The sequence below is a fragment of the Meriones unguiculatus genome, chromosome 18 (genome assembly GCF_030254825.1).
Source record: "Meriones unguiculatus strain TT.TT164.6M chromosome 18, Bangor_MerUng_6.1, whole genome shotgun sequence".
Lineage (NCBI taxonomy): Eukaryota > Metazoa > Chordata > Mammalia > Rodentia > Muridae > Meriones > Meriones unguiculatus.
Window position 1 is genome coordinate 9,788,522 of NC_083365.1, and position 22,527 is coordinate 9,811,048.

Genomic DNA, 22,527 nt, shown 5'->3' on the forward strand with positions numbered 1-22,527 from the left:
CCCCCCTTCTGCTCTCCCTCACTTCCGCTTCTCCACATACTGAAGAAAGGCCAGGTGAGGACGTAGAAAGCAGTCATCAATGTAAGGCAGAGAGAAAGTACCATCACCAGACACCACATGAATCAGAACTTTGACCTTGCACTTCTACATTTCATAAGTATGAGAAAAGCTTATTGTGTAACGCACAGTCTAAGGTGCTCTGTCGGAAGCAGCCGAAGGAGCCTAGATCAGGCACCGTCTTCCATTCTTGTTGGCTGAGGACTTCCCCTGAGGGCACCAAGGAGGCTGAGGTTTTGTCAACACCTCTGAACCAAAGAAACAAGGAAGGCCTCACAGTGTCCGTTGGCCACTGCTCCCAGTCATCAATTTATATGCACCAATGCTTTAGCTGTTCTCCTCTAGACACCATTGTGTGCCTATTAAGACTACATTATGAACAGATTTGCTCAGGTAAGGGCGTTTCAAACTGGGCTAGAGAACCAGCTTGTTCTCTTACAGCAAGGTCAGTCGGTCCACCTGATTTGTGATGCTTATCAGACACGTCAATCTTGCCAGCCGGACAGGGCTTCCACATGTGTAAACATCTTTTGTCCCAGTGTAATAGAAGATGAAGCAAATGCAGAGGGAGTTTTCCTGCCTCCTTGGTATCTTTAGTTCATACATCAGATCTTCATATCAAAAGGATGGACAGAAAGAACCTCCAGGGCTGGGCCATCTTTGGAGTGGTCTGAGGAGTAAGCAAGTGTCACGGATCAGAAACTGGAAAAGCCACATTGATCAGATGTGGTGCTTACTCCTGTAACACTAGCTTTGCAGGGACAGAGAGAATGAAACAGGATTATGGTGCTGAATTGAAGGCCAGCTTAGGCCTATCGTGAGCCAGAACCCCAGGCCGGGTGGGCTATAGATTGGAGCCCTTTCTCAAACAGAGCAAAAATAGAACCAAAACACACAAAAGAAAAGCCATGTGTGCTGCTGTTCCAGTGCTCTGTAGTAGTATCTCTGCCTGGGTCCAGACATTACACTGGGCTCCACCACAGACACTGTATTCATCTTCAGGGAAAGAAGATGGTGATAGTCAGACAGCTGTCACCCCCACACCTCCTGCCAAGAAACTGGACACGGCCTGACTATGCAGAGGACTAGGCAGGGACCATAAGGAAGTATACAGGACATTCTGGGACGGGTGGGTGTTAGGACTTGTAGACAAACATATAGACAGAGTTAGTTGTAAGATGAAAAGTCTCCAGTTTTAAAAAAAGAGAGAGAATTTACTTTAAGACAGTCTCATGGATCTCAGATTGGCCCCACACTCCCTCTGTAGGCGATGATGAGCTTGAGCTTCTAATCCTCCACGGCCACCTCCTGAATGCTGGGTGTAAGTCCCACCACACCAGTTTTCAGGCCATGTTAGGGAAGGAACCAGGGCTGGCTGTGTGCTGGGCCAGCTCTGCCCTCTTGTCCACACTGACTGAGAATCCGTGGGAAGAATTGGTTTCCTTCCACTTCTAGCTGGGCTCGTAGATAACACGAGTCTGCAACTGCGGGAAGGATTAAAAATCCAACGAAATATAGTCTATCTTTAAACCATTAGTCACCAGCTGTCTAAGGAGGTGCTTCCCTAGAATGAGGCAGACCCCTCCACCCCACCCCGTGAGTTTGCGCTTAGGGCTGTTGTACCCTCGGAGCTGTCAGTAGCTGCGCAGTGTAACATCTGTGGAACTGAGCTGTGGTTTTGGTAGTCTCAAAGAGTAAGGGACACAGTGCCAACCTCAGGAAAAAGAAAGAAAGAAAACGTTAATTATCAAAGCCTGTGCCTGTTGACGATGCTGAGCTTCCTCTGTTTGGCTAGGACCGAGCTACCTTTTCAGAGAGAATGAGAGTGAGTGAGGCCAACTTCCTGAAGGATTAAAGCTGCTCCATGTCAGGAAGTGATTTTTTTTTTTTTAATTGAAGGTTTGTATAAGGTCTCACTATGTTCTCCCTTTTATCTCTTACAATCCTGCTTTGGTCCCATGACTGCTGGGGTTTCAGGCATGAGTGACCACACAGCCTAAGGAAGCGCAAGCGTTAACATGGACTAGAATTAAAGTGGTTTGTGTTGCTTCCAGACGACTAGAGGAAAGGAACAAAAATCTTCTGTGGGGAAAGATGAGTTCATCCGAGGTCTCAAATGATTCCCACACCTGAAGTCAGTGTCTAATACTCAAAGACAAGAGCACGCAGAGGAGCAAAAGCGAGGTGGAACCCCCTCCAATAGAAGCAGACCTACGAATATTTGAGCTAAAATTATCAATCGTAAGAAATAATTTGTTTTCTGCGTTTCAACACACACATACACACACACAAACCAAAAACCTTGAAAATATCATTACAAAGCCTATCACAGTGGTTCACACCTTTAATCCCAGCACTTGAGAAGCAGAGGCAGGTTTCGGGCAGTCTGATCTACGTAGAGAGTTCCAAACCAGCCAAGGACAAATAGTGAGATCCTATTATACAGTATATATCAGTACAAGAAACATCAAAAAATTCACAACCCTGGTAGCACAGGTGCAAAAGACTAAAAAAAATAAAATAAAATAAAATAAAACTTAAGTGGAGAGTGTGTTACTATTATTATGTCTGATCTATCATAAGAAAATACCACAGCTTTTGCTCCTTAAAGAATGCAGATTTAGGGCTGAGGGTGTAGCTCATTTGTAGAGCACAAAGCTCTGGCTCGGTCTCCAGTACCACACAAAACTAGGTGTAGTGGCCCATGTTTCTGATCCTAATACTTGAGAGGATCAAGCAGAAATGCCAGAAGTTCAAGGTCACCCTCAGCTACACCCGCAGCTTGAGGCTAGCCTGCTGTGAGGGTCAGGGGCTCTCTAGTGGAGCAGAATGAATATGTGTCAAAAAGAGCTGTATTCCAATGTCTTACATGATACAGCTGGAGTAATTCAACAATGGTTGTCTCACACCAGCCAAGGGTTCAGCCTTGCCCAGTCTCCAGGCTGGCTCTCCCAGCAGCTGGCATGGTGTGGAAGGCCTTGGGGGATCCCGTTAAAGCCACAGGAACAGGATAGACTTGACAAGCGGCTTCTCTCTTGGTTGATTCTAATTTATTTAGGGTGACAACCAGGATGAACTGTGTGTACAGAAGAAGTGAGTTGCTGGGAGTGGGCTTTGAGGATTGATACAGTCGAGCCCCACCTCCTGCTCTCTGTCTGCTTCCCGTGTGTGGATGATAATGTGATCAGTCAGCATCCCAGTTCTCCCACCATTCCTTACCTTCCTGGCCATTGTGGACTCTCTCCCGTTAGCCAAAATCAATCTTCTGAGTTGCTCTTAGTCATGGTATTTTATCACAGCAATAGGGAAGCAACTAATCCCTCCCACACCCACCCACCACATTTACACATATACAAAGTAGGTTCTATGATGAGATAAAAATGTGATATTTGTCTTCCTGGTTCTAGCTTGCATATGATCATCTCCAGGTCTACCCATTTTCCTGGAAACGACATAACTTATTTGTCTTTGAGGCGGAATAAAACTCCACTGTAGTACATCCCTTTTGGTACAATCCTGGAGTGGTCTAGGAAATGTAAGTTTTTGTCGTCGTTTTGTATTTCAATGTGCTGGGGTGGGAATATTTTGCCCGCATGTGTGTCTTTGTACCACTGGTGTTTGAGGAGGACAGAAGAGGGTGTCAGATCTCCTGGAACTGGAGTTACAGAGAGTTGTGAGCTGCCATGTGGGTGCTGGGAATTGGATCCGGGTCCTCTAGAGGAGCAGTCTGTGCTCTTACTGCTGAGCCATTCTCTGGCCCTGGGTTTGTTTTAGTATTCTGAGTAGCTGCCACACTAATTCTCATAGTGGCTGTAGCGGTTTACGTGCCTTTCAGGACTGTGAACTTCATCCCACCACCACCCACCACACATCTTTGCCAGCATTTGTGCTTGTTTGTTTATTTCCACTTTGGTTTTGGTTTTTATAAAACAGGGTCTCACTCTGTAGTCCTAGGCTGGCCAAGAACTCTCAGCAACCTTTTGGCCTCAGGGTAATACACATTATATTGATAAGTTTTCACGTGTGATTTGTGCTTGTTGAGAGCAGACTCTGGGAACAAGCAATGGACCACCTGTCAGACTTGCACGTGTTCTTGAATGGCCTCAAACCTCCTTGTCCCGGGGCAGGCTGGCTCCTTAACTTGTGGGACGGGGAGAAAGGACAAGGCTAAGGATGTTAATACAGCTACAAACTTGCATGGCTGGAGGGTGAACTGTTTCCGGTGGAATCTGCTGTTGTCACACGCTGTAAGAATGCCTGCAGTGCACCGGATGGCAGATGCTCTCCGTGGAGGGATGGCTCTGCTTGGCCAGGGCCCTCCTGGTCCACAGCTTGGCCAGCGCATCTCCAACCATTTCTGTTAGATGTTCCAAGTGCCTGATTTGATGATGTTAGTTTTTCTTGCTCCCCTAGCCAGGCTGTTCCTGCTGGCCACTGTAAGTCCCCGACTTCACGGTGCTCTTACCGTCTGCCTGATGCATCTGCCATCTACCCTTTACTTGTTTGCTTTTGCTGCTTACTAACCCAGCTTGTCTGAAACCACAACTGTTGAAATCAATCTCCGTATGGAACGCAGGTATGAGCACCACCCTCAGCTTGTTTGTGTGCACATGAGTGTGAGCACTCACCTGCCATCGCACGAATGTGGAGGTCAGAGCTCAGCCCTTGGGTGTCCCTTCTCTATATAAGTACTGGGTTACAAGGGACTCTTGTCTCAAACAGGCAAACCAAAAACTGACAACAATGGGAACACAGAGAAGGATTTATTTTTTAGCAAAGCAGAAGTATTCCTGTAGCTATAGGGTTTATTATGTCTGAAAATCAAGATGCAAATTCAGACACACACACACACACACACACACACACACAAATACACATGTGCACGCATACACATACACACAATCACACACACAAACACACTCGAGCACACAGTCACACACACATACATGATGGAGACCAGATCTCACTATGTATCTCTGGCTGGCCTCAAACTCACAGAGATCTCTTGGTTCTGCCCCTGAGATCTGGGGTGAAAAGTGTGTGCCACCATGCCTTTACCCGCTTTGTTGTTGTTGTCACTGTTCTTTAGGTTTGTTTTATTTTTTAATTCTCTGAGTGTGTGTGTGGGTTTGTGCACAGGAGTGTGGTGCCCATGGATGCTGGAGAAGGACCCAGATCCCCTATCGCTGGAGTTACAAGGGCTGTAAGCCACATGACATGGAGCTGATGACCGAACCTGGATCCTCTAAGCGAGCAAGCTCCCTTCATCGGTGACCGCCTCTCCAGCCGCAGATCCCTTCTTTTCCAGGATGAGGACAGTGTCTTTATAACAGAGGGTTATCAGCTGGACATGGTGGTGTGCACCTTTAATCCCAGCACTCAGGAGGCAGAGGCAGGAGGATCTCTGTGAGCTAGAGGCCAGCCTGGTCTACAGAGTGAGTTCCAGGCCAGCCCAGGCTACACAGAGAAATCCTATCTCCAAAATAAACAAACAAACAAATAAATAAAATAGAAGAAAGAAAATAAAACATATGTAAGATGTTTGAGAAAAAAAGCCCAGATCAGAGTAAGTTGTATCTCTGCACACCAATGACAAACAAAACAGCAAAAAGGCAGCTCTTAAGGGGTTGGAGAGATGGCTCAGCAGTAGAGTAGTTGCTGCTCTTGCTGCTCTTCCAGAGGACCTGGGTCCAGTTCCCAACACCCACACAGTGGTTCACAACCACCTGTGACTCCACTTCCAGGGATCTGATGCCTTCTTCTGACATTCATAAGCACTAGGCGTGTGCATGACACACATACATACATACACACTCATGCAATGTCATAAAACAAACAAATGTTCTAAAACAACTGAGTAAGCACCCTCCTAGCAGTGGGTGTTAGCACCTGTGATAGGCTCATCAGGTTTCTTTCTGTCTAGATGCCAACTAAAATTTTTAAAATTGGTATTTATGTGTATGAGAGTTTTGTTTACATGTATGTATGTATGTATGTGCACCATACATACATCCGGTACAGACATCAGAGAAGGTGTCAGATACCCTGGAACTGGGGTTACAGATGGTTGTGTGCTGTATGTGTGTGTGTGTGCTGGGAACTGAACTCAGGTCCTCTACAAGACCAGCCAATACTCTTCTCTGCTGGCCCATCTCTCCAGCCTCTAGATTCCGATTCTTCCTTAAATTCCTGTTCTATAGACTAAAAATGCATGTCCTCTAGCTAATTAGATTGTATTAAATTTCTAACCAGAAATGTGTGCTATACAAGGGTTAGGCCTTGGTGACATGAGACGGTCACGCAGAGCCGAGTGACCTAGGAGGGCTGACACTTTAGACACCACTGCCTGCTCATTCCTGGAAGGCTCCACGGGCTCGAGGGCTAGCAAGATCACCTTCTGTCCAGCCCCTCCCTGAGACCCAGCTCCTGTTCTGTGCTGATCACGTTACTAGGGCATTCTATTTTAGGCTAACCTTGAAAACTCGGTAGATCAGAAAGGAAAGTAGCTGAATAAAAATGTAATTAATGTAAAAAATAAAAATTTAATAAAAAGGAAAGGAAAGTCGACTTTAAAAACAGAGTCATTTTACTTAGTGCGGGCTGGCTTAAACTGACTATGTGGCCTGAGCTGGCCTTGGACCTGTGATCTCTTGTTCCAAGATGACACAGGAGATCATCTAGATGTTTGTGTTCTGCTTGTTTTAGGAGGTGCCTTACTGCTGGAGAGTGCACTCAACCCCGACTGGATCCATCTGCTAATTAAGCAGCTGGTTTGCTTTCTGCAGGCCGACAGACTTACCTGCTCCACCAAGGGGCAAAAACGTCCTGTGCAGAGAGAGCCACAGCTCGTCTGTTTCCTGGGTGACGGGTAAAGTCGTAGCCTGTGCACAGTGGGTCTCTGCTCCTCACAATTGTGCAGTTCAAAACATGCCTATTTCCTTTTACATCATGTGACAGTGGGTACCTGCACGAAGGGGCTGAAGTCTCCGAGTTTCACCCTCCCTGAGCTGCTCCAGAGCGAGGCTTCTTAAACTTTTTCCTTGACCATCTCAGAGATTGTTGGAACCGGGGAGCTGGCGAGATGCTCAGGAGTTAAGAGCACTTGCTGCGCTCCCAGAGGTTCCAGCTCCAGGGAGCATGACACCTTGTTCTGTACTCCTGTGGCACCCACACACATAAACACACACACACACACACACACACACACACACACACACGCACGCACGCACAAGTAAGTTTTTAAAACAAAGCTTTTAAAAATGATTTTTAAATTTTTTGTTATTAGTGTGTGCCTCTGTGGTGGGTGGTGTGTGTGTGTGTGTGTGTGTGTGTGTTTATGTGTGATGTGCATACCATGTCTGTGGAGGACAGCTGCTAAGAGTTGATCCTTTCCTTCTGCCCCATGGGATCTGAGGATTGAGTTCAGGTCCTAAGGCTTATGAAGCAAGAGCTTTTATCTCAGCAGCCCAATCAGAAATTCTGTCCTAAGACCAAACTAAAATTCACTTCTCATTTCTTTGTTCTAGGTTTTAGAGACAGGGTCTCACTAGGCAGTCCTGACTGGGCTTGAGCTCACGAAGATACTTCTGCCTCTGCCTGCCGAGGTGCTGAAGTTAAAGTTGTGTGCCACCACACCAGGCTTTACACAGTGACTCAAGTCAGTAACTCAAACAGTAAGTTTATTTCTTTGTTTGTTTGTTTGTTTATTATTCTTGTTTTTCGAGACAGGGTTTCTCTGTGTAGCCTTGGCTGTCTGCAACTTACTCTGTAAACCAGGCTGGCCTTGAACTCACAGAGATCCAACTGCCTGCCCAGCATTCAAACAGCAATTTTTAAAATTAAGCACTTAGCACAACACAATCCAAACTTACTAATTTAATGCTAAGGAATGACAGCAGGAAAACATTAAGTGTCTCTGTTTTCTGTAATTAGCCACCGTGTTTCTATAACAGTAAAAAATGAAAACACTGCAGTCCATAAAACACAAAGGCCTGGGATCTGAGCTGGCTTGTTTCAGGCAGTTCTTCTTGGCCTTATGGGGCCCCAGAACCCACACAGTGCAGGGCTCATGCAAACACTGCTGTGATGAAACCCTGTGATACAACAAAGGTGAGTGTTGCCAAAAACATCTTGGATTCACGATGCATTTGACTTTTGGTTCAGTACGCTTTCACTGTTTTCAGATTTTTTTGTGCCCTCTCTCACATTCATCACACACCCGACACGGGACTATGATGCAGTTTAAGAAGCTAAGTTCTGGACAGCCTTGGGGCGGTTGGCCGCCCCTCTCCCCCTCCCCCCACCTCATTCATCCTTTCCGGGGCTGATCTTTGCAAATTTTTCTGTTTGCAAACTTTAACGCAGTCTTAGGAGACCCTGAAAAATGGCTGCAGGGAGGCCAGAGTCCTGTGCTCTGTTCCTTTTCTACCCTCTTCCCTTCCTCCCTCCCTCCCTCCCTCCCTCCCTTCCTTTCTTTTGTAATGCTCAAGCATTCTACATCCTGAAATTTTGGTTCCTTTTCCTATATAAGTTCTTTAAATGTTTTTTTATACTGAAAAAAAAATCTAATTCTAAACTCTTTGGTCAAGGTTAAGTCAACTCTTTCCAGTGAACTTACAGAGCCCCACCAACCTCTGCCTCTTGAGTAATGGAATTAAAGTCCCACATCATCACACCAAGCTGCTCAAAACATTTTTTTAAGTTTAAAGAAAAAAAAATTTAGTTGCAATAAATTTATTTTCACTAATTATTTCTAAGCCATTACATGGCAGTAGTCGGGTATGTTCTTAGATTTCTTTCTTTTTTTGAAAAAAAAATTCTTTATTCTCTCATATACTACATCCCAACATCAGTTTCCCCTTCCTTGCTTCCTCCCAGGCTTTCCTGTGCCCCAGATCCACATCTCTGTTTCCCTTTAGAAAGGGGCAGACTTCCCGTGGATATCAGCCAAATGTGGCATGTCAAGCTGCAATTAGGCTAGGTAGCTCCCCTCATTTAAGGATGGAACATCGAGTAGGAGGAGGCCAAGGAGTGAGAAACAGCCCCAACTCCCACTGTGACGAGTCCCTCAACAACACCAAGCTACACAACCAGACCTATATGCCGAGGGCCTAGCTCCAACCTATGCAGGCCCCGTGATTGTTGGGTCAGTCTCTGTGAGCCCTTACGAGCCAGGTTAGTTGACTCTGGGGGTTTTCTTGTGGTGTCCTTGACCACTCTGTCTCCTACAATTCTTCTCCCTCCACAGGACTTGCAGAGCTCCCACTCATGCTTGCCGGGGGTCTCTGCATCTGTTTCCATCAGTTGCTGGATGAAGCCTCTGAGGACAGTTATGCTAGGCTCCTGTCTATGGGTATGGCAGAATATTATTAGGAATCATTTCTTGCTTTCCTTGCAGGATGTGTTTGGTTCTACTATAGGTCTCTGGGCTATCCCACCTTGGGGTCCTGACCTCTAGGCAGTGTCAGGGGTGGGCTCCCTCCTCTGGCCAGGGTCTAAGGCTGGACCAGGCCTTGGTTGGTTGCTTCCACAAGTTCTGTGCTGCCTTCACCCCAGAACATCTTGCAGGCAGGACAATTTGAATGTGAAAAGTTTTGTGGCTGGGTTTTGTCCCAACTCCTCCATTGGAACTCTTGCTGGTTCAGGCTCCATTTTCCACATTGCTAGGAGTCACCACACCAAGCTTTAAGTTTTTTTTTGGTTTTTTTTTAAGCTTTAAGTTTTTTAAAGTTAAAAATTAAAAAAACAAAACAAAACTTAGTTCGGTGGTGCATGCCCATGCCCATAATCCCAGCACTCTAGGAGACAGAGGTAGGCTGTGAGTTCAAGGCCAGCCTGGTCTACAAAGCAAGTCTGGGACAGCAAAGGCTACACAGAGAAAACTTGTCTCTGAAAAAACAAAGGCAAACAAAAAAGGAGAAAATTGGATTTGTTGATCTTTTTGGAGAACAAAGGTATTGATTTAGTTACAGGATGCAAAGCACTTCAGAATTTAAAAAGTAAGGAGTTTGTTTGGATACAGCATTGATCTGTTTGTTTGAAAGTTTTATTTTTACTATTTTTAACTATGTGTAGGTGTGTCTGTCTGCATGTGAGTGTGTGTATGTGAGTGCAGGAACCCTCCAAGGCCTCAGATCCCCGGAGATGGCTGTTTGTCACTTGGTGTGGTGCTGAGTTTGGGGCCCTCTGGAAGAACAGCAAGTGCCCTTAACTGCCGATCCATCTCTCCAGCCTTGCTTGGTTTTGAGATAGAGTCTCATATAGTCTTGGCTGGCCTAAATTCACTATGTTTTGAAGGCTGGCCTGAACTCCTGATCCTGCCTCATCTCCTCAGTATTGCTTTCCTTCCTTCCTTCCTTCCTTCCTTCCTTCCTTCCTTCCTTCCTTCCTTCCTTCTTTCTTTCTTTCTTTCTTTCTTTCTTTCTTTCTTTCTTATCTCTGTTGCCACTGGTTAGGCCTCATTTATGACAATACATCGATTCAATCATACTCTAAATAAAACCTTCTCTGCGCAGGCATATGTGGCATCATGATAACTACTGAACTGGCTAATACATAATTTAATTTCAGACACTGGTAGATTGGGAGCACACAGACTGTAAAAGCTCAATTCAGGGATGCCACGATGCCAGGGGATGAGGTCAGTTTCTCAAACCTCTACAGTTTTTGTTTTTTTCACTCTGTGCTAAGCAAGCTGGAGCATGGTAGACAAACTGGACCTCAGGCCTCAAGTGTCTAGGCAAGCCCGGCCTTTGCAAGTTTCACCTTCCTAAGATGCTTCACTTCTGGAAGTAGATCAGTCCACTAAGAAGGTCCCAGCTGAAGCAGCCTTCCAGCAGGGATGCCGCCAGCCCTGTAATTTCATCTGTTTTAAGATAATGTAACTGATAGAGAAGAGTAACAAGATCACCCAAGGCATCACACCAGGACTCAGGAACAAAGCCAGGATTTGTGGCAAGTGGCACCCAACACTCAGGGAAGTGCCAGGTGTGCCTTCCATGATTGGCAGCTGTGCTACTGCCTAGGCACAACATAGTTGCTCTTCTCATATTCTGAATGCTAATGCTAATGGAATACTTTGTTTTTTGTTTGTTTGTTTTTTATGAGTTTCTTCTTCTGAGACTGAAGGGAGAATTCCAAATTTAATTAATTTGAATTCCAAACTAAACACAAATCCCACAAGGCAAGGGCTTTGCTGAAGGCCTTCTGCTAAAGGCAGAAAGGCCGGGGAACAAGTTGCCTCTCCTGTGAGGTTCTGTCTTGGGAAAAATTATGTATATTTCTATCAGTTCCAAAGAGCAAGAATAATTACAAACAAACAAATAAACAAAATGCCCACTTTTTGATAGTTCAACTATTTTTTTCTTTTTCAAAAGTGAGGAAATTCATGGTCTAAAATTCACCTTGTAGAAGAGCTGAGTGCTGATAAAATTATATTCCACAGAAACTGCACCATACAAGCTAGATTTGGGGTTTATGTCTTATTTATAGTTCCCTATCCATAGAAGCACACAGATGTACTGAGAAAGGCAGTGCACACCAATGCCTTGGCCACAGTTCTGTTGAAGAAACACCATGACCAAGGCAATGCTTACAGAGGAAAGCATTTAATTGGGATCTTGCTTACGGTTTAGAAGGTTACTCCATTCTCATCATTGCCAGGAGCATGGCAGCATTCATGGTGCTAGAACAGCAGCTCACTGCTACATCCAGATCTACAGGCCAAGAGAGAGTGAGCCTTGGCCTGGCATGGGCTTTTGAAACCTCAAAGTCCACCCTCCCACCCCCGGTGACATACGTCCTCCAACAAGGCCACACCCCCTAATCCTTCTAATCCTTTCAAATAGCACCACTCCCTGGTGATCAAACATTCAAATATATGAACCTATGGGGGCCACTCTTATTGGAGCTATCAAAACAAACATACTTTTAGCCAGTTTTTTGTTACCTTGTCCTGGTGCTGAATTTGAAGTCCATACGACAGTGATCCTTTAGTCATGCTGGCATGTGTCTTCAGGACACACACACACCACTCCCATTGACGGATGAGTCTATGTGCGGTACCTTGAGATGCTTAGAGAGTTCCCACAGGCTGCTGCAACCTGAGCGTCACATCATCCTTATCCCCATCACGTCAGGGTCTCAGATGGCTGAACTGCAGTCTCCTCTCACCCTCTGGGACTCCTCTCATCTTTCAAGTCAGATACTCAGAGAGAAGTACGTTCTGACTTAATTATATCCCAAGTCAACGCTGTTCCTCAGGGACAATAAGTAATAAGTCAGCTAAGACAAGCAACCTGGGGTGGTTAGAAGGATATAATTTGCAGAAGACCTGTCACTTACCAACCATGTAATCCTGAACAACTGAGTTGTCTCCAATACTCTACTTTTTACTCCCCAGGAAATAGAACAACTCCCCAGGAAATAGTACAAGCAATTTGCCTGGGAGATGGTCCAAAAAAATACTATTAGGGGAGCTGAGAGAAAACAAGACCAGAAGGCAAAGGCCGGTAAAAGAGAAGATATTTTTTTAAGCAGAACCCACTTGAGACAAACCGGAGTTTAATTCCATTGGGGATTCTGGAAAACTGCATATCACAGGCACAGAAGGGTGTTTCTAGCCACAGGCCAAGGGAGTTGGACCCATTGTCATTGACAAGGGAAGCTTGGGAGCACAAGGGGTCATGAATTCTTTTGCACTTCTGGCTTCAGAGAAAATCCTCAGAAAAATACCTGTACAAGCGGGAGTTGGAAATCTGCTCCTGGGTCCCAGAAATAGTCCAAGCGTGAGGATGCCACACAGAAAGCCCTGGTACATCCTGCGTCTTCTCTGCCACCAATAAAACTCCTGTGCCCACACAGGCGCTGCTCGGTCAGCTGTAACTGCTCTCATTACAGCCATAGCAGAACAGGGGCCTCCCAGACTGCAGCACCTGCTCCTTCCAAGGACCAAGCCAACTGGCTGAGGTGATTAACATAAAGCTCCGAGACAGAAAAGGTTATTATAGGTTGTCTAAGTGGTCTGGAAGTCGTTATAAGGGTCCTCAGAGAGGGAAACAAGAGGGTCAGATACAGAACAAGAACATGGGTGACATGATGGGACGCGGTGTAAGTGAGTCAGGAGAGCGGAGACCCAGGAGCTAAGGAATACAGATAGCTTCAGACGAAAAGGCACGGCTAACGGTGCTCCCTGAAAGTCGGCGCTAAGCCTCCCGGGAGCCTGCGCCATCAGCTCTTATCCTACCTCCTGCTGCGTTCGCTGCGCACCATTGACTTCGTCCTGCCAGATGTATAAAAAGATGACCTTTTACTGACCTAATAATTTTAAATTAATTTCATCACCACCGTCTTTCTGTGCAGACAGCCAGTTGCCTTCTGGAAAATAATGTGTGACGGTCAGTTTCTCCTCCCTGACAGTGACAGGCTGAAGGCTGGCTCCGTGCATTTCAAGCAGGTTGTACGCAAATCAGCCTTGGCCCCTTTAAGTCGGGCTGCACACAAATGGATGTTTCGTTTTGTTTCATTTTCTTTTATCCTATGTGCTCCAGTTTAATTATTTCAAGTTTAATTGTTTCCATTCAATTATTTTGAGGAAGGGTCTGTGAGATTTCCACTGTAGAAACTGTGCATCCGTATACATGAAATTTTACATCCATATATTCCAGAGATGACACCTGCAGAGACAGTGATGGACACGCCAGTGGCGTGACATTCTGGAATCTTCTCCAGCTCTGCAGAGAGAGAGAGAGAGAGAGAGCGCAGGACTAGGGTTTGGGTTGCAATAGCATAGAGGTCTCTCAGCAGCTGTGTCAGCAGAGAGCAAATCCAGACTCCAGGCCAGAGACAATTTATTAGCATGAACAGAAATGCCATGAACATAGCAAGAGCTTTGTGCTCTGGGAAAATTCTTGAAATTTGGACCAGGAATCTCAGTTAACTTGTAGGTCAGTATGATATTATGCTACTCCCCTCGTGTGTGTGTGTGTGTGTGTGTGTGTGTGTGTGTGTGTGTGTGTGTAAATGTGTGTGTGTGTACATCTCCCCCTTCTTCCCTCCTCCCTCCTTTTTTCCTCTTTTACTTCTAATTCATACTACATATAAATGGAAAAGACAATTGGCTTATCACTTCATTCAAGAAAGAAGGTATAATAAGTATATCTAAAAAAGAAAGAAAGAAAGAAAGAGAAGGAAAAAAGAAAGAGAAGGAAGATAGCCAGGACTCAGCAACATAAAGACAGAGGCAGGTGGATCTCTGGGTTAGAGGCCAGCCTGGTCTACATTGTGAGATCCAGGACAGCTAGGATTACATAGTGATACTCTGTCTCAAAATAGTAATAGGGCACAGAGAGGTGGCTCAGGAGTGAGGAGCACTTGTTGCTTTCCAGAGCATCTGAGTCCTAGTCTCAGCAACTACATGGCAGCTCCCATAAGCTGTCACTCCCGTGTCAGGGGGTCTGATGCCCTCTTCCAGACTTCCAGGGCACCTGGCACACATGTGGTACACAGACACACAAGCAGGCAAAATATCTACACACATAAAATTTTAAATTAAATGGTTTTTTTTTAAATAATAAGAATTATTTAAGCAAATTAAAAGGCCAGGACTGGAGCTGAAGCAATGGCTCTACCATTCAGAGTGCTTGCTGGTTTTGCAGAGGACACAGGTTCCCAGCACCCATGTTGAACAGCTCACAATTCTTTAGTTCTAGCTTTGGGGTGGGGGCAGGGCTCCTATGCCTCTGGCTTCAGATGACATCTGAATTTATGTGCACATACCCACATGCAAACACACACACACAATTAAAATAATAAAAATAAATCCTTTTTTTTTTTTTTTTTTTAAACAGGCCAAGCTCGGATTGATGATATGGCTTAGCAAAGGAGAAAGGCTGTGCAAGCCTAACAACTGGAGTCTGAACCCTTGAATATACTGCGGAAGGAGGAAACTTGAAGTTTTCCTCTGAGCTCACACATATACCATGGCACACAAACACAAACACACACACATAAACATGCTAACACTAAAACTAATTTATTAAGTTTTTAAAAGGTCAAGACTGCCAAGCATAATGGCTTGTGACTGTAATCTGACCAGTGGCAGGCTGAGGCAGGAAAATGTCAGGGAGTTCAAGCCTAGGAAAACAAGTAGGTTAAATAAAGTTGTTTTTTTTTTTGTTTTTTTCTTTTAAATGTGGAGGCAGTTGTCTAAACTTGATGGTGGATGACTTTAATCCCAGCATTCAGGAGGCAGAGGCAGGAAAATCTCTGTGAGTTCAAGGCCAGCCTGGTCTACATAGTGAGTTCTAGTATAGCCAGGGCTATGTAGAAAGCCTGTCTCAAAACAAACAATGAAACAAAAGCAAAAACAAAACAATCCACAAAGTCAGGTGTGGCGTTCTATGTTTATAATCTCAGATGGGGGGTGGGTCTCAGTCAGGAGGAAACAAAGGTTTGTTTTATGTTGACTCTTCCTTAGTCTCAAAAAATTGCACTTTTAGAACAAATTTGGACCTTTTATTTGTTGGTGACTGTGTGCATTCTTGAGATAGGACTTCACTGTGTGCCCCTGGTTAGCCTTAACTCACTCTGCAGACCAGGCAAGTGTCGAACTCACATTTATTAACACCTATGCATGTGTGCATGTCTGTATGGGTTGTATGCCATGAATTTGTAGGTACCTCTGGAGGTCAGAAGAGTGAGTCAGATCCCCTGGTGTGAGAGTTATAGGCAAGCAGACGTGGGTGCTACGTACCCAACTTGTCCCTCAGGAAGAGCAGTTAGTGCTCTTAACTGATGAACCATCTCTCCAGCCCCAGGAGTCATGCTTATTGTTTTCATTTTATTTTTTAAACAGGGGCTCATGTAGCCCAGGCTGTCCTCCGAGACATTACATAGCTGAGGAGGACCTTGAACTCCTGATCCCCCTGTCACTATTTCTCAAGTGCTGGAATCACAAGCATGAACCTCATACCATCTTATGATTTAACCTTTCTTTTTTAATTTTTGTTTGTGTGTTGGTATAATGTTCTTTTGAAATGTATACACTTTACCCTTGTTTATTCAAATGCTGATTTCTCTCCCCAACTCTCTGGTTTCAATCCGGACATTGCATTATGATACTTATTCTAAGCATCACCTGTCTCAACTTTGTGTAAACATCCAAAATAAAACAACCAGCCACAATGTTGAGCAATGGAAAGGAAGCAGGAAGAGAGGGAGGAGCCAGAGGACAGGAGGGTGGGAGGCAGAGGAGGAAAGAGGGCAGAGGCTGGGAGAGCAGGGGCAGAAGCAGAGGTCTTGGAACTATGTGGAGAATGAACCGGACCTAAGATTTCACAAAAAGCAAGTAAAATGGGTGAATCTAAATGTTAGGAAACTATGTGGGCTTGGAGGTTTACGATGGAGTAACTATTGCCCAGCATTGTGTTTTAGGTTAATTAAATAAATCCAAGTCTCTGTGTGGTGATTTGGGTATAGAGCTGTTTAGGGTTAACAGCAGCTTTAATAAAAGATAAACCAATAGTAAATATTAATCGACACTTACAACATATGTGTGTATTTTATCTGCATGTATGCCTGTGCACCACGTGTGTGCTGGTGCCCAAGTAGGTCAGAAGAGGGTGCCTACAAACATGTGACATACAGCTCATACAGACAGGAACATACACACATAGATAAATATAAATAACCATGAGCTTGAGACCTGCCTGGTCTGCATAGTGAGTTCCAGGCCAACCAGGATACACAGTGAAACCCTTGACACTATAAACAGTCATAATTTGTCATAAATGGTTGCGACCCGCCACATGGATTGAAACTCCAGAAGAGCAGGCCGTGCTCTCAACTGCTGACCCGGCTCCCAGCCCCTTCATTCAGCCTGTTGACTGATACTTCTGAGTTACTGTGTCTGCTTCCTGCCTGTTGCTTTGTCTTCCTTTGTGGACTACTGGTTTCCAAGGCAAGCACCACCCTTATTTGTTTTGGGTTTTCCAAAGCACAGACAGGTGTGGCAGGCCCAGCGGTGAAGCATTGCTGCTGTCAGAGCACTGGTTCCAGACCCCTCAGGAAGGACAGGTGCTGACTGCACAGACGAGCCTACATAGCAGCGAGTAAAGAAATTATTAGATTTTATTGTTGAGCTGTCCAGGCTGATGCCAAGTGCCCAGTGACAGCCCAGGAGGGCTCAGAAATCCTTTGGTATACATAAATCAATCTGCCCCCGTGCTCTTGTCGTGCTGGCCCTGATGTCACGTGCCCATTGACTCCTGTGAAAGCCAAGCATTCTTACACACGCTGTGTGTTGTCTTAATCTGGGCTTCTACTGGTACAACAAAACACCATGACTAAAACCCAAGTTGGGAAGGAAAAGGTTTGTCGGGCTTACACTTCCACATTGTAGTCCATCGCTGAAGGAAGCTAGGGCAGGGAGCAGGAGCTGATGCAGAGACCATGGAGGAGTGCTGCGTACTGGCTTGCTCATCACAGCTGGCTCAGGCTTATAGAACCCAGGACCACCAGCCCAGGGTTGGCACCACCCACAATGAGCTGGACCTTCCCTCATCAATCACTAATTAAGAAGATGCCCTAAAGCCTCTTATGGAGGCATTTTCTCAATTGAGCCTCCATCCTTTCAGATAACTCTAGCTTGTGTTAAGTTGACATAAAACTGGCCAGCGCAGAAGTAACTCACAGGATAGCTTTGCTCAAAAACCAGCTGGTCCCACAGGGTGTGCTGGAGTACCTCATGGGACTCCTCTATTCATATTCATAGATCAATGACCTCAGGACAGGTAGTGGCAGAGGGCTTGCTTGGCATGTACAAGGCATTGCCTTCAACTGCAAGAAGAGATTTAAAAACAGAATTTGCAAGCATGCTGGTTGATAGAAGCCTGTATTCTCTCTGCTATGGAGGCTGGGGCAGGAAGACTTCTAATGTAAGAAAGCATGGGCAAACAGGGAAGCGGATCCAGCGTGGTGGCTTACAAAGTTAATCCCAGCACTTGGGAGGCAGGGGCAGGTAGGCCTCTGTGATTTGAGGTCATTTGGTCTACAGAGTAGGTTCAGGCCAAACAGGGCTACAGGGAGAGATCCAGTCACAAGAAAGAAAGAAAGAAAGAATGAGAGAGGGGATGGGGAAGGAGGGAGGAAAGGAAAAAAGGAAGGAAAGAAGAAAGGAAGGAAAGAAGGAATGAATGAACGAACGAACGAACGATGGAAGGAAAGAAAGAAGGAAGGAAGGAAAGAAAGAAGGAAGGAAGGAAAGAAGGAAGGAAGGAAAGAAGGAAGGAAGGAACGAACGGACGAACAAACGATGGAAGGAGAGAAAGAAGGAAGGAAGGATGAGAAATGGAGAAATGCATTTACCTTTGGTCTTTTTAGGCATTTCACATATTACATAGCCCTGGGTGTCCTAGAATTCACTACGTAGACCAAGCTGGCCTTGAACTCACAGAGACCCATCTGCCTACGCCTCCTAAGCCTGAGGTGAAAAGTGTGCACCACCACAGCCTTGGTATGCTTTTTTCCCCCCTTTCAGATTAGAATAAAGAAGTGAAAGCAGAAATAAAGTCAGAAGCAGGACAGAAGCTTTGAAGAATGACTGATCTTCCATAATAAGCCCTGTGACTGATTCATAAGAAAATGACAGAAATAGCATGTCAGTAGTAAGCACATAGCATGCCTTTAAAGTGCTGTTAGGAAAACAGCAGGTCCTTAGGAGCTCTGGCTCCTTTTCCTCCTTTGTCCAGGTTCCTGCTGTGCTTTAATGGGTGGCTGGGCTGGGCTCACGCCTTTGGGTGCTGCGTCCTGTGGCAGGAGTGTGGGTGGGCCTCTGTACTCTTGAGTGACTCTTTCAGATGCTGAGGTAAGCAGTGAAGGTGGCTGCAAGATTTATGGCTGCCTTTTTGCTTCCCTGTTTGGTGTTCTGTAACCCTCACACAGTTGCTCTTTGCTGCTCACTGCCTCAGCCTCTCTCTTCCATCTCTACTCTTTTTCACCATCACCTTCCTCTATTAATCTTCAGCCACCTACTCCTGGTTTTCCTCGTTAGTGCATTTCTAATAGTCAGTGTGTACACACACACACACAGGACCCTGCTGTGAGCACTGAATGCATGTCACCCTGAGGAGCACCTCAATGACTCATGCAGTAACGCAGGAAGAAAGCGGCCGTTGTAAACTTGTGGCAGGTTTGAGATGACAACGCAAAGATGGCTTCTCTAGGCAGCTGGTCTCATTTGCTGCTGCTAGGGACACCATGCAGTCTGTCTTGCCTGCCAGGCCTTTGCACATACTCACTCTGAGCAGGCGTGTGTGATGCCCTTCTTAAGCAGAGGTACAATTAAGAAATTTTAAATATTTCTAATCACTTATCTGTTTGTTTGTCTGCTTATTGTGTGTGTTCTATACAAACATGAGCCACAATTAGAGATTTTAAATATTTCTAGCTACTTTACTCATTTATTTATTTATTTATTTATTTATTTATTTATTTACTGTGTGTGTGTGTGTGTGTGTGTGTGTGTGTGTGTCTCACATACAAACATGTGCCACAACACGGCAGCAAGTACCTTTTTACTCACCATGCCGCCCCCACGGCACCCAAGTGATTTTAATATAGACTGTGGCGTTAAGAGAGAAAGGCACTCAGGAAGAAGTTAAGACACGCTGGGAAGGTGAGAGGAGGCTTACTAAGGAAGGAGAGTTGCTCTACTCCTTTTCTTTCTGAGACCAGTCGCATGTGGTCCGGGCTGGCTTTGAACTCACTATGTGGCCGAGGCTGGCTTAAGTTCTGACCCTCTTGTCTCCATTTAAGCGATGACATGGGTGTTCACCACACCCAGCTTCCGACATGAAATTCTTAAAAGTTGTGTTTTGTCTGGTTTGGTACTTGTTTGAAGCAGTGCCGAGCAGGCTGGCCTCAGCCTCCAGAACCCTGGGTGACAGGCATGCACCACGGTGCCCAGCTTCTTAAAGGTTTTTAGATTGGTCATTCTATCATGAAGGGTTCAGCACGCACCACATAAAAACATCATCTCTTCGTCCCGCCCTCTTCACCCCTTCCGAGAACTTTCCACTCGCCCAGGTCTCCCAGCACCTGATTCGGCCAATGCCAGCCCAGCTCCAGAGAAAGAAAGTGGAGGCCCAGAGACTGCAGAAGTCTTCATCCACATCCCAGACCGCCTAAGCACAGTCTCTCTAGTTACAAGCTCCCTGAGATCCTGCTGAGGCTACAGTGAGACAAGGCGACTGGGTGACAGCCCAGCCAGAGCAGGTATGGTAACCCAGCCACAGCAATGCACTCCCAGCTAACAGAACTGTGTAGGTTGGTGGCACACCCACGCCAGGAGGAAGCAGCCATTTTCAAATGAGCTTTCTGCCGCAGTTTAAAGCTAATATATTGAAATCTCCTGTAAACTTTACTGGGCCTGACCTGTCTAGCCGGCTGTTTTGTTTGTTTGTTTTCTTAAAATTTAACATGATTGCTTTTCTCAACTTTAGAGGCGTTTAAATAACTCTATAGCAGCTTTGCATAGTTCTGTGTATTGTTCAGTTTTTTTTCTTGCCACCTTGAAACCCATTAGAAAGGATTGGAATTGAGGCCATTTTGTTTAGTACTGTGAGGTCGTTTGCAGCCCTGTGGTAATGGTTTAATTTGTGATGGAGCTCTGTGCTCTCACTGAGTGTTTGCTGCCTCCGTTTCTTTTCCTTTTTGTGATTATAATTTAATTACAGCATTTCTCTCCTCCCTTTCCACCCTTCAAACCCTCACATTTACCCCTCCACACTCTCACACTCTCTTTCAGATTCACGGCATGATTTTTTTTTTTTTTACTAATTGTTATTGCATGTATGTCGATGTATATACATATGTATTCCTAAATATAAACTGTTCGGGCAATGTAATACTACCTGTTTGCCATTAGACAGCCAATTGGTGAGCTCTTCCCTGGGAAGCACCCCTCTCTTGCTCTCAGCTTTCCTAGGGTGCCTACAATTCTTTGCGTAGGGTTGGGACCTTCCTGGCTTTACCCCCGCAGTTGGCACTTTTCTTTGGTGTCATCCTTGTTCAGCAGTCATGTTGGTGAGACTTTGTGAGTGCTCCCTGTCTCCATTTTGAAGGCTGCTTGAGCTTCAGACACCTACTGTCTAATTTTAGACTAATATTATTCCTTGCATTTCTGTGTATTCTGGTTTGGAAAATGTAATCTTTAAAAATAAACCTTCATGATTTGTTTTAAAAGGGGGAGGTGGGGGCGGGGCCCATGTAGCAGAGAACTGAAACACGTAGGGAACACCCAGCAGTGGGTGCTCACCTTCCCTGAGTGCTGCAGGCTGCGTGTTTCCTGACAGCCGTTGCTGGCCTTGCTTTCAGTCAGAGAGGGAAGGGTGCATATTACAAAGTGGCTGGCTTTTCTCTTCCTTCCTAAAGAGCTTTGCTCTTTTCTCTTGTTGCTCCTTTGTGGCCCTGAGGATCAAACTAGCTGAGGTTTTTTTACATCAGTGTTAAATGCTAATGGTCAAGTTGTGAGTGGGCAGGAGAGATAGCTCAGTAGATAAAAGCACTGGCTACTCTCTCAGAGAGCCTAGATTTGATTCCCAGAACCTACATGGTGGGCACAACCTGCTGTTTTTCTAGTTCCAGGGGATCTGAGGCCCTCCTCTGACCTCCTCAGGAACTGGGGACATGCCCAGATAGACAGACACATGCAGACAAACACTAATACACACAGAACCAAATGACTAATAATAAATAACAAAACTAAAAACCTCTCAGGTTCTAAGGATGGAAAAGGACGATGTGATCGAATGTGCCTTGAAGACAGTAAAATACTCTGCTCTTGGGACAGAGTTATTCATTGAACTACAATCTGATTTTATTTTTCATGTGCTATTTTGTTTTCTGTGTGTGGCCGGTGTGGCCTGTCTTCAGCTATGGCAAGGTAAAAACAGCTCCCCTTGTCTCTAGGGAGTGTTGTTCCAACAGTTTGATTTTATCAATAAAGACTCAAGAGCCAAATGCTGGGGTGAAAACTTGCCAGCTCAGAGAGGCAAAGCACCTAGGTGACCTTCCTACTCAGCCTACATCCCAGAAGGAAAAAGTTCTTCCTACTCAGCTGGAATCCCAGAAGTAAAAACCAAAAGCCAAAAGCACCTTCTCATTCTCCACAGTCTTAAATACCCTCCTCTCAATGTCCCTTCTTTCTACTTAATCCCTGTCAGCTGGTTGCTTTCCCTGCTTCTTGACCTAGGGTTGACTTTATTTAGCTCTTGTTTACAGAAAGTGTGTGTTAGGACTGAGCCATACCCAACAAACAAGTTTTCATAGTTCACAATCTCGTGGTTCCCAGAGGGATCAAATATCCTGCAACAGGGGAGGCTAAAGGTGGTTTAAGATGTTAGGAGACCAAAACAGACTCCTCCCTCCTGTAACAGAGACAGGTTAAATAGATACAGGATGCTTTGCTCCAAG

The 22,527-nt window shown here is 45.4% G+C and overlaps 1 protein-coding gene across 6 annotated transcripts in view; it reads right to left on the minus strand.

The window, feature by feature from the left end:
• Shld1 (shieldin complex subunit 1) overlaps window positions 1-22,527 on the minus strand; it is a 165,683-nt gene that overhangs the window by 84,043 nt on the left and 59,113 nt on the right. For 5 of the 6 annotated variants that reach the window (XM_060371931.1, XM_060371935.1, XM_060371929.1 and 2 more), the window contains one exon: window positions 12,005-13,787. The exons of the other annotated variant lie outside the window; for it this stretch is intronic. The gene's annotated coding sequence lies outside the window, so the exon portion shown is untranslated. The remainder of the gene's footprint in view (window positions 1-12,004; window positions 13,788-22,527) is intronic. 6 annotated transcript variants of the gene reach the window in all.